A 15,369-nucleotide genomic window follows, 5' to 3' on the forward strand; every position below is an offset into this window, starting at 1 on the left:
CAGGAAAATAGGGGGAGAAGGGGACAAGAGAGTGGGGGGATGATAGAGAGGAGGGCAGAGTGGGAAAGGGGGTAATCAGAAAATACTTCTGAGGAGGGACAGGGTCAAAAGAAAGAATAGAATAAATGGGAAGGCAAGATAGGATTAAGGGAAATACAGTTAGTTTTTCACAACATGTCCATTATAGAAGAGTTTTGCATAACTGCACATGTATATAACCTATATTGAGTTGCTTGCCTTTTCAATGAGGGTTGGTGGGGAGGGAGGAAGGGAGAAAATTAGAAACCTAAAGTTTTAAAAATGCTTGCTTAAAAAAATGTTTTCACATGCTACTGGGAAATAAGAAATACAGGAAATGGGGTACAGAAGTCTATCCTGCCCTAAAGGAAAATAGAAGGGGAAGGGGATAAGAGAAGGGGGGAGAGATAGAAGACAGGACAGACTAGGGGAAGGGATATTCAGAAGGCATGCCATCTTGGCTTGGGGGGAAGAGTGAGATGGGGTGAAAATTTGGAAATCAAAATCTTGTGGAAGCAAATATTGAAAGCTAAAAATAAATAAATTTATATTTAAAAAGTATTAAGCAGCAGAAGATCCTTGGGGTGTTCCAGTTGAGACTTCCTTCCAGGGTGACATCAAATAAGCAGATTTCACTTAGATAAATGTTTCCATGCCTATGAACTAATAACAATAACACTCATAATAGCTAATGCTTATATAGTGCTTTAAGTTTTGCAAAGTTCTTTGCCTGTATCATCTCATTTGATTACACACACACAAACATGCATATGTATATGTATATACAGGTGGCTAGGTGGCACTGGATGGAATTCTGGGCCTAGAGGCAGGACGACTCATCAGCCTCAGACACTTACTAGCGGTAGGATCCTGGGCAAATCAATTAACCCTGTTTGCTTCAGTTTCCTTATTTGTAAGATGGACTAGAAAAGGAAATGGTGAACCACTCTAGTATTTTTGACAAGAAAATTCCAAATGGGATCATGAAGAGTCAGACACTGACTGAACAACATATGTATATATAATGTGTGAGTTTATATGTACTATGTATATATGCATGAATGTGTTACATGTGATATGCATTTATAGTTATATGGTGTATGGAATGTTCACCTCTGGTGTGAGGGCTACTTAGCCCTTTTCAAGGCTGCTCATCCACCTTTGGTGTCCACCTGTCACTCAACAATTACTGTGGCTCCAGCACAACCTGGTAAAACTGTCTGGGCAGACAGGCTAAACCAAGGTGAAGGTAACCAGTGGGCTTGAGGTCCATCAGTGATTTAGGGGGATGTCTACCCCCAAGCATGCAAAGACTTCCTCTGGCTGAATGGGCAAATGAGAACAATTTGTTCCAATGGCCATGAAGGTGATTGAAGCAGGTGTTGTGGAGTGCTTAGACATCAAAGATGCCAGGGTCATCCACTGCATCCCAGGGCCATCTTGACCTTTCTCCTACCATTGGGTGTGATGACCCTGGAGGAAAGAGTGAGGCTGATGACTTTGTACAACTCTGCCTCACTTAAATCCAGTTCATGAGCTAGTCAAGACATCACTCCCATGATGTCATTGGTCCTTTTCAAAACAAAGGACAAACAGCAACATACATACAAATATGTGTATGTAATACATATGTTTTACATGTGTGTGTACATATACATAATCTCATAAACATAATCTCATAAACTCTTCCCCATACCTTGAATGAGCTCATTTCCTATGTCTTACTCTCAGATTTCTTAGCTTTCTTTGAGGTTCAGTGCAGTTACCACTGATTCTAAGTAGCCTTCCCAGATTTCCCAAGTCATTAACACTCTCCCTCCTCAAATTATCTTGTAGGGAAGGGGAAGGAAATGAGCTTTTATATAGTGCCTACTATGCATCAGGCAGTATGCTAAGTGGTTTTATAAATATCATCCCATTTATCAGATCCTCACAGAAACCCTGGAAGGCAGGTACTATTATTATTCTCATTTTACAGATGAGGAAACTGAGGCAAACAGAGGTTAAGTGACTTGCCCAGGATCACAAAGCTAGTAAGTATCTAAGGCCAGATTTTAACTCAGGTCTCCTAACTACAGGCCCAGTGCTTTCTCTACTGTGTCACAACTGCCTTGTATTGACTTATCCGTGAACACATTCCGCCCCCCCATCCACAAGAATGTAAGCTATTTGACAGTAAAAAAAAAAAAGTCTTTTTCTTGTTTTGTCTTTGTCTCTCTGGTGCTTAGTATAGTGCCATGCAAGTAGTGAACACTAAATAGATGTTCTTGAATTGTTGAATGGAAGACAAAGTTTTATTCTCAGGAGACAAATGTTTATTCCCTTCATGTGACTGCAGAGCACTCACTTTCCCCCAACAGTGGGCAGCCACTTGTAAGGACTAAATAGAGTGCTCAATGATTGGAGAATGATGTGAAAAACTGTAATATATAAATATAATGCAGTATTATTGCGCATCTCCAGCTTCCTCAGGTGAGAAGAGCAGCTGAAAGTTTCTCTGACCATGTATCTTGTGCCTTTCATCTCCTACTGGACACAACATATCCCCTGAGGGAAGATGGTAAGGGGCTGAGCTGAGCGTCTTCCATCTGCCACAAAGCAATGACATCTATCTGTGTCAGCACAAGGCAACTGTTACCTCCTGCTGTCAGTCCGATCTTCCAGCTAAGATGTGGAGAACCTCAGATGCAAAAAGGAAAACAATTTTCCTTTTGATGTCAGGCCTTCCATCTCCTGCTGTAACATGTTCCTTGAGAGAAGAGGAAGATGAATTTCTACTTCTACCACCTGCGCCCTCCTTCCTGCTTAATCTCCACCCTTAAGAGGGAAGAGGAGTAGTGATGTGAGCCCTCCTGTCTGAGCATCTGACTATGTGCCTGATATCTCATACTACACTTGCCTCCAGCCCAAAATCTCCAGTCTCCTTTGGGAAGGGGAGTGATATCCTTCACTCACTGATGAACATCTGGTCAAATATTATCCAGCCCTTCCATTGTGCCCTCTGGAATGCCTGTTCCATAGGTAACACACTTCTCATTATCAACAACCTGAAGACAATCTGGAAACATGTGTCCTCTTTCTCAAAGCTGGAAGCCAGAAGAACATAGTCGATCTTCTTTCTCAAAGCTCTTCCCAACTCTGCCTCTCACTCAGGCATGAAGCATTGAGTAATCAATCTTCACCAGTAAGGAGAGATCCATGCAAATTGGCTTTGAGCTCCAGTTTATATTTGTAATAACTAATTATGGGCTACTGAGAGCTCATGTGTCAAATATCTGGGACCTTGTGCATCACATGAATATGACAAAATATTATTGTGCCAAAAGAGAGTAAATATGAAGAATTCAAAGAAATAAAGGAAAGATGTGAAGTGATGTAAAGGAAGTAGAATCAGGTCAACATACATATACTAAAATAATAATAATAACAACAGGGGCAGGTAGGTAGCGCAGAGGATAGAGCACAGGCCCTGGAGTCAGGAGGACCTGAGTTCAAATCTGGCCTCAGACACTTGACACTAGCTGTGTGACCCTGGGCAAGTCACTTAACCCCATTGCCTAGCCAAAAAATAAATAAATAAAGTAACAGCAACAAATATCCAAAAATGCATATAAGAAATTGAATTCAGAATAAGATAGGGAAACAAATAAGATATTTTTATTATTATCCCTGGTAAATTTAATATGTATGTTTCATAACAAACTATAAATAATAGAGATTATAGTTTAATACACAATCTTTGTGTATTTGAATATTTGTTTTGATTGATATTGTTTAGAATAAATTAAAATGTCAAAAATAAAGATTTTTAAAATGAAAATAGATTGGCTTATAAGGTAGGATTCTCATAACTAGACTTCAAAACTAACAAATACTAACAGTGCAAAGGAATTTTAAGAAAGCCAAGCCCAGTCTGCCAGCATGGCACAAAGGAGTGACTGGGACCCATCCTGGCCGTGTATTTATTCCGCAGCCAAGAATGCTGGGTCCTACAAGCAAGAAAATCATTCTATCAGCTATGCCTCATTTGGAAGAGAATTTGATGAGGCAATTGCTTTGTAACAACTGCTCTAAGGTTGAGTCCCCTTTCTCCTGGACTATATATACTTGTGGGACAGTACATCATAGACTATTAGAAGCAAATGTTTGTACTTTTGTTCTTGCACATCTTCTCAGTAAATATCTCTTTGTAACAATGTGTGTTAATTGGTTAAAATGAAACTGTGATGCTAATCACTTGATTGAGATTGAGAAGAACACATCAGAATAGGAGCTCACACTGATAGCATTAGAAAAACACTCCCAGTCCCTCAGGGGATCCCTAGACCCTTGAGGGGAAGATGTAGTCTAGCTTTGGGTACCCCACTCTTCTTCAGTGTGAGTGTGAGTTGGGATAGTCCTCCCTTCTCCGAGCATGTGCTATATTTATATCTTTTAAAATGGATATCTTGGTTTCCTATAAAAACAGGACTTTACCTCACTTTCCAGTCTCCAGATGAGATATCTCACATTCAGACTTTTCCGGCTGGTTATTACGTACCTCCAATACTGTCTGAACACCACAATTCTTCGTAAAACATTGTTGTCTTAAGTTCTTCATAACAAACTCAGGCTTCATGGGATCATTTGCGTCTCCACACTGATTCCTCAGGTGTAATTTCCTCTGAATGAACTTGGCATATCTGTGGCCATTGAATATGTTTATAATCAAAGATTCTTCTACTTCTCTGATTGTATTTTGACAGTAATCATCTTCTATCAAATTGTGGTGATCTAATTGATGATATGAGGTCTTTCTTACTGTTTTCAGGGTCTGGGATGATCTGTATCTCTAGCCCCGTATTTGTTTCTTGATGCTTGTTCTTTGGAAGTCAACTATTTGAAAACTAATTTTGCATTCTTCTTTCGTGTACATTCATCCCCTATGTGTCTATCCAGGACTCAGTTGTAACAGAAGATGTACTGGTTCCTCCATACTGTGCTGCTGGTAATTTTGCAACATATTATTGTGACCTCTGTTCTCTGTTCTCTTGGTCTTTCACAAATAGGATTACTGTCTATAGTTTCAACAGATTCCCTATTGACTTTTGTCTTTAAATCTGAACCATCAATGTGACTCTCTTTGCCGGGCTTCTTGAGTCCATATATGAGAAAATGCTTGAGTGAAAGGGAAGGTTGAATCTCCCCAGGCCAAGGAGCCCCTGGACAGTTTTGTACTCACCCCACATCCTATGTGCTATATTTATCAGCTTTCAAAAGTTGATAAAATCAGGTTCAGGTCAATGTCAAATAGGAACCATCTTACTTCTGGTCTGTGTAAGTTATCTTACATTCATTCTGGCCTACTTCACTGACTTCCTCAGATTTTATTATTCCCCTCTATTGCAGCCTCATTAATTGATCATTTATGCCCTTCTGCCATAATATACCTAGTCTCAGTCTTGCCCACAGGAAGTGTGACTCTGTTCAATGCAGGAGATCTAGTCTATGCCTTATCAACAGGCAATCTCTTTCTTCCATAGGGCACCTAGCTATACTCCTTTTACACGTTGAGAGAAATGATTCATTGAGGACCCCTACTCAAATTCTAATCAATATTAGTTCATTAAGATTTTATAAGGGGTAACGATTGTTAGTAATTATTTTAATATATTTATCTAGTAATACATATCTAGTCAATCACCTAACAATAGGCATAAGAATAAGCAATTACTAATCCACGCTTTATATGTCTCATAGGAATATAGATTCTAAAGAAGAATATAAGCCTCAAACTTGAATGTAATGTTCATTACTTGTTGAACAGCTATGTAGCTCACTTGTGCAACCACAAGAATGCTGACAAACACATCTCCACCCTGTTTTGCCTAAATGCCATGACCAGCCCAAGCATGGGTGGTGGCATGGTACAGAAAGTCTTTCTCCCCCGACCCACCCCCCTCCTCCATATTCTTGGAGCGTATGTGTAGCTTGTATCATCTCCTCCTGCCTAACCTAAGGAGAAGCCCATCTATCTTGTAACCACTTAGTCAGAGGAGATATTCCTTGCTTCATTCAACTCATGACCTTGCTAATATATCATTGTCACTTGTTTTAGCTTACGTGTCAACCAATGGGAATTTACCATTCCTCTTTTGCATATTTGGGTATCAAACTCTATAAATACAAGGTTCTGGAAGAAGGACGTTTCTCAGATCATGAGGAAGATCTGAGATCTACTTCATTATGGACCCTTTAATAAAGTACCATTGGCTCAGAGCTCTGCCTCAGTGTCTTTTATTGTAGGTTGGACAATTTTAATCTCCATATTGTCTCCTCTATAGAATGTAAACTCCTTGAAGATAGGAGCTACTTTTTTGTCTTTGTAGCCCCAGCACTCAGCACGCTGCCTGGCACATAGCAGGTTTTAAATATTTACTAACTCAGCCCAACCACCCTCCTCTCCACTAAACCCATCATAGAACATAGTGATAGGAATTTGGGGCTTCAGGCCCAATGAGGAAAATGTTTGAAAGCAGACTGATTTTTTTCATTTTCCTGAAATTAAATTCTGGTAGGTATTCTAAGACTCCAGAAAATGTATAAAGCAAATTCAATTATGTCCTACCTTTAGGATATAAAATATCTTGTTAGAAATTGATTGATGAAAATATGGTGATGGGGATTTTATTAAAAGGCTAATTTAGCCTTTTTAAAGAAAGGAATTTATTTTCAGTCTAAATAATATGTAGCAGAGAAATACTAATGGCCATATCTTTGCTAAGGAATTTCCTCTAAATAATTTCCACTCAACCAAATTTATTTTCCTATTTTATTAAATCATATGGCTAAAGCAAACTGACAACTTGCTAACTATTTGCTCACCTCTTTCGCACAGTATCTTTCTGGGCAGGGTACTGCCACTGAATGAGTATTGCCTCAGTCAAACTGAGACTTGTTAAAGACCTTAGCTTAAAAAGGCCAAGGTTTCTCACTGCATTCAGAGCCGTCTCCAGTCATCCTGATCTGTATCAGGTAGGGAGGTGTCTACCCCAAGCATGTGAAGACTTCCCCTGGTGGAATGGCAAGATGAAAACAATTTGTTGTGACAACCATGAAGGCAGCTGAAGCAGGCACTGTGGAGCACTTGGAGCTTGGTTAGACGTCAAAGACGCCAAGGTCATCCACTGCATCTTGACTGTGCCTTTCCACTGGATTGTGATTACTCTGAAAGAGAGAGTGAAGCCAATGACTTCATGCAATTCTGCTTCACTTAAATCTAACTTATATATGAATCAAAAGACAGCACTCATATCATATCTTGCCATTGGACCAGAAGGCTCCAGAGGAGAAGGTGAGGTTGTTGACTTTGCACAGCCCTACCTAACTTAAGTCCAATTCACTTGTATATCATGGCATCACCTCCCTAATGGCATGGTCCTCTTTGAGAACAAAGGACAAATAACAACAGGATCATTGTATTGCTGAAAATAGCTAAGTTATTCACGGTAGATCATCATACAATATTGCTGTTACTTTGTACAACGCTCTCTTGGTTCTGCTCATTTTGCTTTGCATCAGTTCATGTAAGGCTTTTCAGGTTTTTCTGAGAGCATCCTGCTTATTCTTACAGCACAATAGTATTCCATCACAATCAAATACAACTTGTTCAGACATTCCCCAAATGATGGAGCACCTCTCAATTTCTAGTTCTTTGCCACCACTAAAAGATCTGCTGTAAATATTTTTGTGCATATGTACAGCCACTAGCATTTTTCATTCCTTTTTCCACAACAACTGCTATCTGGCTATGCTTCCCTTTTCCTTTTTGTTTTTGATCTCTTTGGCATACAGACCTAATAGTGATATTGTTTGGTCAAAGGGTATGCAAGTTTTATAGGTATTTGGACATAGTTCCAAATTGCTTTCCAGGATGGTTCAATCAGAATACAACTTCACACACAGTGAATTAGTGTTTTAGTTTTCCCAAATCCCCTCCAACATTTATCATTTTCCTTTTCTGCTACATTAGCCAATCTGATAAGTGTGTGGTGGTAGCTCAGGGTTGTTTTAACTTGCATTTCTCTAATCAATAGTGTTTTATGGCATTTTTGTGTATGACTATAGACAGATTTGATTACTTTATCTGAAAACTGTCTGTTCCTATCTTTTGACCATTTATCAATTGAGGAATGGCTTTTATTTCTATAAATTTGACTCAGTTCTGTATGTATTTGAGAAATGAGGTCTTAATCAGGGAAACTTGCTGTAAATTTTTTTCACAGTAATTATTACTAGGTAGTTCTCTCCCCCACCATTTATCCTATTCTCTCTTCTCTTTCACCCTGTCCATTCTCAAAAGTGTTTTGCTTCTGACTTTTACCTCCTCCAATTTGCCCTCCCTCCTATCAGCCCCTCTTCCCTACCAAGACTTCTCCAATCCCCTACCCCTCCTACTTTCCTATGTGGTAGGATAGATTTCTACTCCCAACCAAGTGCGTGTTATTCCTTCTTTGAGCCAATTCTGAGGAAAATAAGGTTCTCTCGCTCCACTCACACTTCCCCCAACTTCTCCTCCACTGTAAAAGTTCTTTCATGCCTCTTTTATGTCAGATAATTTGCTCCATTCTACCTCTCTTTCCCCTTCTCCCAGTTCATTCTTCTTTCTCACCCCTTAATTTTATTTTTTAAAATATCTTATCATATAACAATAATATAATAACCTTATCATATTCAATTCACACCCATGCCCTCTGTCTAGGTATATTCTTTCTAACTGTCCTAATAAAGAGAAGAGTTTTAGGAATTAGAAGTATCAATTTCCCATGTAGGAATGTAAACAGTTTATTTTTATTGTATCCCTTATGATTTCTCTTTTCTGTTTACCTTTTTATTCTTCTTTTGAGTCTTATATTTGAAAGTCGAATTTCCTATTCAGCTCCTGTCTTTTCACCAAGAATGCTTAAAAGTCGTTTTTTTCATTGAATATTTATTCCCCCCAGCTGCCAATGACTATACTCAGTTTTGCTGGGTAGGTGATTCTTGGTTGTAATCCTAGCTCTTTTGCCCTCTGAAATACCATATTCCAAACCCTTCAGTCCTTTAATGTAGAAATTGCTAACTCTTGTGTTACCCTGATTGTGGTTCCATGATACTTGAATTACTTCTTTTTGGCTGCTTGCAATATTTTCTCCTTGACCTGACCGCTCTAGAACTTGGCTATAATATTCCTGGGAGTTTTCATTTTGGGATCTCTTTCAGGAGGTGATGTGTGGATTCTTTTAATTTCTATTTTATTCTCTGGCTCTAGAATATCAAAGCAATTTCCCCTGATAATTTCTCAAAAGGTTATGTCTAGGTTGATTTTTGATCATGGCTTTCAGGTAGTCCAATAATTCTTAAATAATCTCTCCTGGATCTATTTTCTAAGTCAGTTGTTTTTCCAATGAGATATTTCACATTTTCTTCTATTTTTTGCAGTCTTTTGATTTTGTTTTATTGTTTCTTGATGTCTCATTGAGTCATCAGCTTCCACTTGCCCACTTCTAATTTTTAAGGAATTATTTTCTTCAGTGAGCTTTTGTTCTTCCTTTTCCATTTGGCCAATTTTATTTTTTAAGGAGTTCTTTTCTTCAGTGGATTTAACCATTTGGCCAATTCTGTTTTTTGAGGTGTTGTTTTCTTCAGTATTTTTTTTATGCCTCCTTTACCAAGTCATTGACTCTTTTTTTCATGATTTTCTTGCATCACTTTCATTTCTTTACCCAATTTTCCCTCTATCTCTCTTCCTTGATTTTTTAAAAAAAACTGTTTTCAACATCTTCCATGGCCTGCGCCAACTCATATTTTTCTTTGAGGCTTTGGATGTAGGAGTTTTGACTTTGTCGTATTTTTCTGAGTTTGTGTTTTGGTCTATTCTGTCACCACAGTAACTTTCTATAGCTAGGATCTTTGTCTGCTGTTTGCTCATTTTCCAGCTTATTTATTGACTTTCAGCTCTATCATAAAGTAGGGTTATGTTTCTGGAGTGAAGGGAGCACTGTCCCAAGCTTCAGTTTTGTGTGCAACTGTTTTCAGAGGTAATTCTGGGGACCTGTAAGTTTTTGGTGCTTCCAAGGTGATATGATATAGGGAGAGGTGTGTTTACTACTATTCTGTACTGTGCAATGATCTATTAGCAACCACAAGCACTCTTTTCCACCCTAGAACTGTCCCTCTTTTCCTGTGGCCATGAGATGTGGTGTATTAATCCCTTGCCCTGGGACTGACACCCAGGACTGCAAACCAGATCCAAATATGGCCAAGTCCTGTCTCCAGTGCCAGGAAAGGGACCCCTGTAAACTCCTTATGACCAGGTGTCTGAACCCCTCACCATCTGTGGGCTGAGAGTTCTGGAAACTGCCACTGCTGCTGCTAATTCAGTCATACCCAAAGCCTGTTCCTGGTTTGCTGGGGCCAGGTCTGTGCTGGTGCAGCCTGTATCCTGCTCACCCTGGTGCACCAGACATTTCTTGCCAAACTTCTAGGTTGTTTGGGGCTGGAAAATTGTTTCCTTTTGAGGGTGCTGCTGCTCTAGAATTTGTTTTGAGGCATTATTTAAAGGCATTTGGAGGGGCTTGGGGGAGAGCTCAGGTGAGCCCTTGCTTTTTCTCTGTCATCTTGGCTCTGCCTCTCTGACATGAATTCTTGAATCAAGTCATTCAAGTACTGAATCCACTATCATTTAGTCAATTCATATATTCCATAAACATTAATTAAGTGCCTACTATGCCCAGGTACCATGCTAAGTGATGGGGATACAAAAAGAGACAAAAGCCAATCCCTGCCCACAAGGAGTTCACATCTCTGTATCTTGTCCCTAAAGTATAGCATGACAGATTTGGTCCAGATTTCCATCCTAAAATCCAGGAATTATTCTTCTAATTTTCTAAGAAATTATTTTCTTTAGGGGCAGCTAGGTGGCGCAGTAGATAGAGCACTGGCCCTGAAGTCAGGAGTACCTGAGTTCAAATCCAGCCTCAGACACATAACACTTACTAGCTGTGTGACCCTGGGCAAGTCACTTAACCCCATTGCCTAGCAAAAAAAAAAAAAGAAAGAAAGAAAAAAAAAGAAATTATTTTCTTCAGTGAGCTTTTGTACATCATTTTCCATTTGGCCAAATCCACATTTTAAGGAGTTGTTTTCTTCAGTTAATTTTTACGTTTTTTTCTATTTTTTTTGGCTTTTGGAAGTTGTTGACTCTTTTTTCATGACTCTCTTACATGACTCCCATTTCCTAATTTTTCTTCTACCTCTCTTATTTGATTTTTTAAAATATTTTTGAGAGAGGATTCTGGGAAGATGGTAGAGTAGGTGAGAAAATTCCAAGCTCTCCAGATTTCCTCCACAGACAAGACAAAATAGCACCTCAGGGTCAATGTAGAGTGGAAAAAAAATAAACAAGAGTTGGAGCAGAACAGTGGTCCTGCTGAGACAACTGGAAAAGATCCAAAGAAAGATCCCAGGAGGGGCAGCTAGGTGGTGCAGTAGATAGAGCACAGGCTCTGAAGTCAGGAGGACCTGTGTTCAAATCCGGCCTCAGACACTTGACACTTTCTAGCTGTGTGACCCTGGGCAAGTCACTTAACTCCATTGCCTAGGCCCCCTCCCCCCCAAAAAAAGTGAAAACAAGATTATGAAAAGAAAGTCAACCAACTGGAAAAGAAGATCCAAAATCTTAAGGAAGAAAATGACTACTTGAAAGTTAGAATATGTCAAGAGGAAGACAGCAAAGTTATAAGAGATCAAGAAATAATAAAACAAAATATAAAGAATGAAAAAATAGAAGAGAATGTGAAACAGCTTATAAGAAAAACAACTGATCTGGAGAACAGATCAAGAACAGAAAACATAAGAATAATTGGACTACCTGAAAGCTATGATCAAAAAAAAATCTTGATACAATAATACAAGAAATAATTATAGAAAATTTTCCTCGGGGCAGCTAGGTGGCACAGTGGATAGAGCTCTGGCTTTGAAGTCAGGAGGACATAAGTTCAAATCCAGTCTTAGACACATGACACTTGCTAGCTGTGTGACCTTGGGTAAGTCACTTAACCCCAATTGCCTCACAAAAAGAAGGGGAAAAAAAAGAAAACTTTCCTGAAATGTTAGAACAAGAGGTGAAAGTAGAAATAGAAAAAATCCACCAATCACCACCTGAAAGAGATCCTTAGAGGAAAACCTACAGGAATATGATAGCCAAATTCTGAAACCCCCAGTTTAAGGAGAAAATATTATGTGCAACAAGAAAAGAACAATTTAAATATGGCAGAGCCACAGTTAGAATTTCATAAGAACTAGTAGTGGCTACAAGAAAAGATTGTAGGTTTTGGAATACCACATATCAAAAAGCAAAAGAATTGGGGTTACAGCTGAAAATATCATACCCAGCAAAGTTAAGTATAATCCTGAATGACAAAAAAATGGATATTTAATGAGTTGACAGACTTTCAAGATGTTATTGCAAAAAGACCTGAATTAAATAGAAAATTTGACATACAAAATCCAAGAGAAATATAAGATAAACATCAAAGACTAATTACAGGGGACTTAATAAGAACACATTGTTTACTTTTTATACTTGGAAATGTAAGTTTTATGTCTAAGACTGTCATTAGTAATTGCATAGTTTTAAGGAAAGAGTGGGATATAGATGAGCATGATGTGATTCTAAAAAGCAAAATGATGCAGGAATAGGTAAAAAGAGTAATTATCTCATATGAATGAGATATGAGAGGAAAAACTGACACAGAGGAATTAGATGGGGGAATGGGTTAGACAGGGAACAATACATATATATATATACATATATATATATATATATATATATATATATATATATATATCTTGAAGGGTATAAAAGTCTTCTAAATTCAGAAAGAAATAAGAAGGCAAGGGAATAGGGAGGGAGGTGAGGATAAAGGAAGAATAGGGAATGGGATAAGAGGGAGAATAGAAAGATGTGTAGGTTAACTGGAATGGGATAAAGAGGGAACAACATATATATTGAGGAGAGTATAAAAATATTCTAAATTCAGAAAAAAAATAAGAGGGTAAGAGAATAGGGTGGAAGGAGAGGATAAGGGAGGGATTCTTGGGGGGGTAGGTTAAGGAATAGGAGAGCAAAGTAGTGGATAGAAGTAATGTAGAGGAGTGAGAAGAGATAGGAATTGGGTGAAGAATTGGGTGAGAAGGTTAGTGACGAAAATAGGAAGGAGGAAAGGGAAAAAGATGTGAACCAACTAGATTCAGTAGTATTAGGCCTTAAACCAGGAGTGGGGAACCTGCAGCCTCAAGGCCTCATGCGGCCCTCTAGGTCTTTGGGTGCAGCCTTTTGATTGAGTCCAAGTTTTACAGAACAAATCTTTTAATTAAGAGGATTTGTTCAGTGAAGTTTGGATTCAGTCAAAGGGCTGCACTTGAGGACCTAGAGGGCCACATGTGGCCTCGAGGCTGCAGGTTCCCCACCCTTGTCTTCAACCATATTATAAGGTAAGAGTGGTGTTGAAGTATAAAATGGGTAATTTTCATTGTTTTTAATTTAAAATTTCCTGTATAAATAAAACCTAGGTAGCCAAGACTAGAGGTAATGCAGAAAATTGGGGGGAAAACTCTCATAGACAATCGCCCAAATAGAATGTGATTGGGTTGGAATATTGTTGTGGTGTAAGAAATGATGAGCTGCTGGATTTAGAAAAATATGGAAAGATTTGGACTTATGAAAGAAGACGATATCTACCTTCAGAGAAACAGATGACAAGTGGAAATAAGCATAATATGGTCTTACATATATGCGCTTGAGCATAAATGTGTATGTGTTTGTATGTTTATGGATATCTATGTATATGTGTGTGTGTGTATCCAAGCTTAATTGTAACCATTTTGGGGTCAGGTGGGGAGGAAGGGGAAAAAATAAAGTGAAAGGTGTAAAGTAGAGGACAAAAGAAAACATACAAGGAAGTAAAGAAAAGATGAGCAGCTTTGAAAATAATGTGTAATATTCATTATATAGGTTTTCTTGAAATTTATTGCTTTACATTTAATCTTTTTTATATTTTTATATATCTTTGTATCTTTTTATATCTTTTATATTTAATCTTCTCATGTTCTGCAGTGTACATGACAATGTTTTTCTTTTCTTATTTTGTATTTGAGTTTAAAATAAATTTTAAAATGAAGGAAAAAGAAAAAAATAGAATCTTTTTTGAGCTCTTCCTGGAATTCTTTTTGGTCTGACCCTAATTTATATTTTTCTTTGAGGCTTCATGTGTAGCTGGTTTGACATTGTTGTCCTCTTCTGAGTTTGTGTTTTGATTGTCTCTGTCACTATAGTATCTTTCTATGGTCAGGTTCTTTTTTGTTTGTTTTTTGCTCATTTTCCAATCTATTTCTTGACTTTTAATTTTATGTTGAAATTGGGCTTCTGGAGTGGAAGGAGTACTGTCCTATTGCTATTTTCTGAGCTAATTCTGGGGATTTGTAAGTTATCAGTTCTTCCAAAGTGGTATGATCTAAGGAAAGGGTATGGTTACTGCTCTCCTGATCTATGCTCTGGTCTGTGAGCAGTCACATACTCTCTTTTCTGCTCTGGCCCTATGACCAAGATCCCCACTCTCCTAGTGCTCCTCCTCACCCTAAGACTATGACCCAGGTCTGTGAACCAGATCCCCAGTTGGGCAGTGCAACAGAGCCCTGCATCCTGTGCCAGAAGAGTGTCCCCATAATCTCCTTCTGACCAATTGTCCAGTCCCCTTACTATGGGCTGAACTCTGGAAGTTGCTGCTGCCAATTCAGTTGTCCCCAAGGCCTGCACTGGCTTGCTGAGGCTGGGGCCTGCTGTTGGCTTGTTCCAGGGGTCAGGGGTGCAGGGCCTTGCTGCTGGCTTGCCTGGGACTCCCTGTGCTGGACCATGCTCTACTCTCACCTCGGCAAGACAGACCTTTCCCATTGACCTTCTAAATTGTCTTGGGCTGGAAAACGGTTTTATTCTGTCCTTTTGTTGGTTCTGTTGCTCCAGAATTTGTTTTGAGGCATCATTTTAAAGTTGTTTAGAGAAGAATTTGGGAAAGCTCAGGCAATTTCCTGCTTTATTCCACCATCTTGGCTTTGGAAGTCTAGCATTACTCTTTTAAGAGTCGCAGAGCACATACTCTCTGGCGCTATAGGGCTAGATACCTGTGTTTGACCTCTTGCTGAAGGACAAGGGATGACTCAGAATCTTCTGATTAGTCCTTTGGGGTCCCTATGATTGGGGATGATTGGTGACTGGGAAAGGAAGATGCACCCTTTCAGAAAGTTATAAAGGAAAAGGAGAAAGGCCCTGCCCCT

This window comes from Phascolarctos cinereus, unplaced genomic scaffold, assembly GCF_003287225.1.
Source record: "Phascolarctos cinereus isolate Bilbo 61053 unplaced genomic scaffold, phaCin_HiC Scaffold_1;HRSCAF=81, whole genome shotgun sequence".
Lineage (NCBI taxonomy): Eukaryota > Metazoa > Chordata > Mammalia > Diprotodontia > Phascolarctidae > Phascolarctos > Phascolarctos cinereus.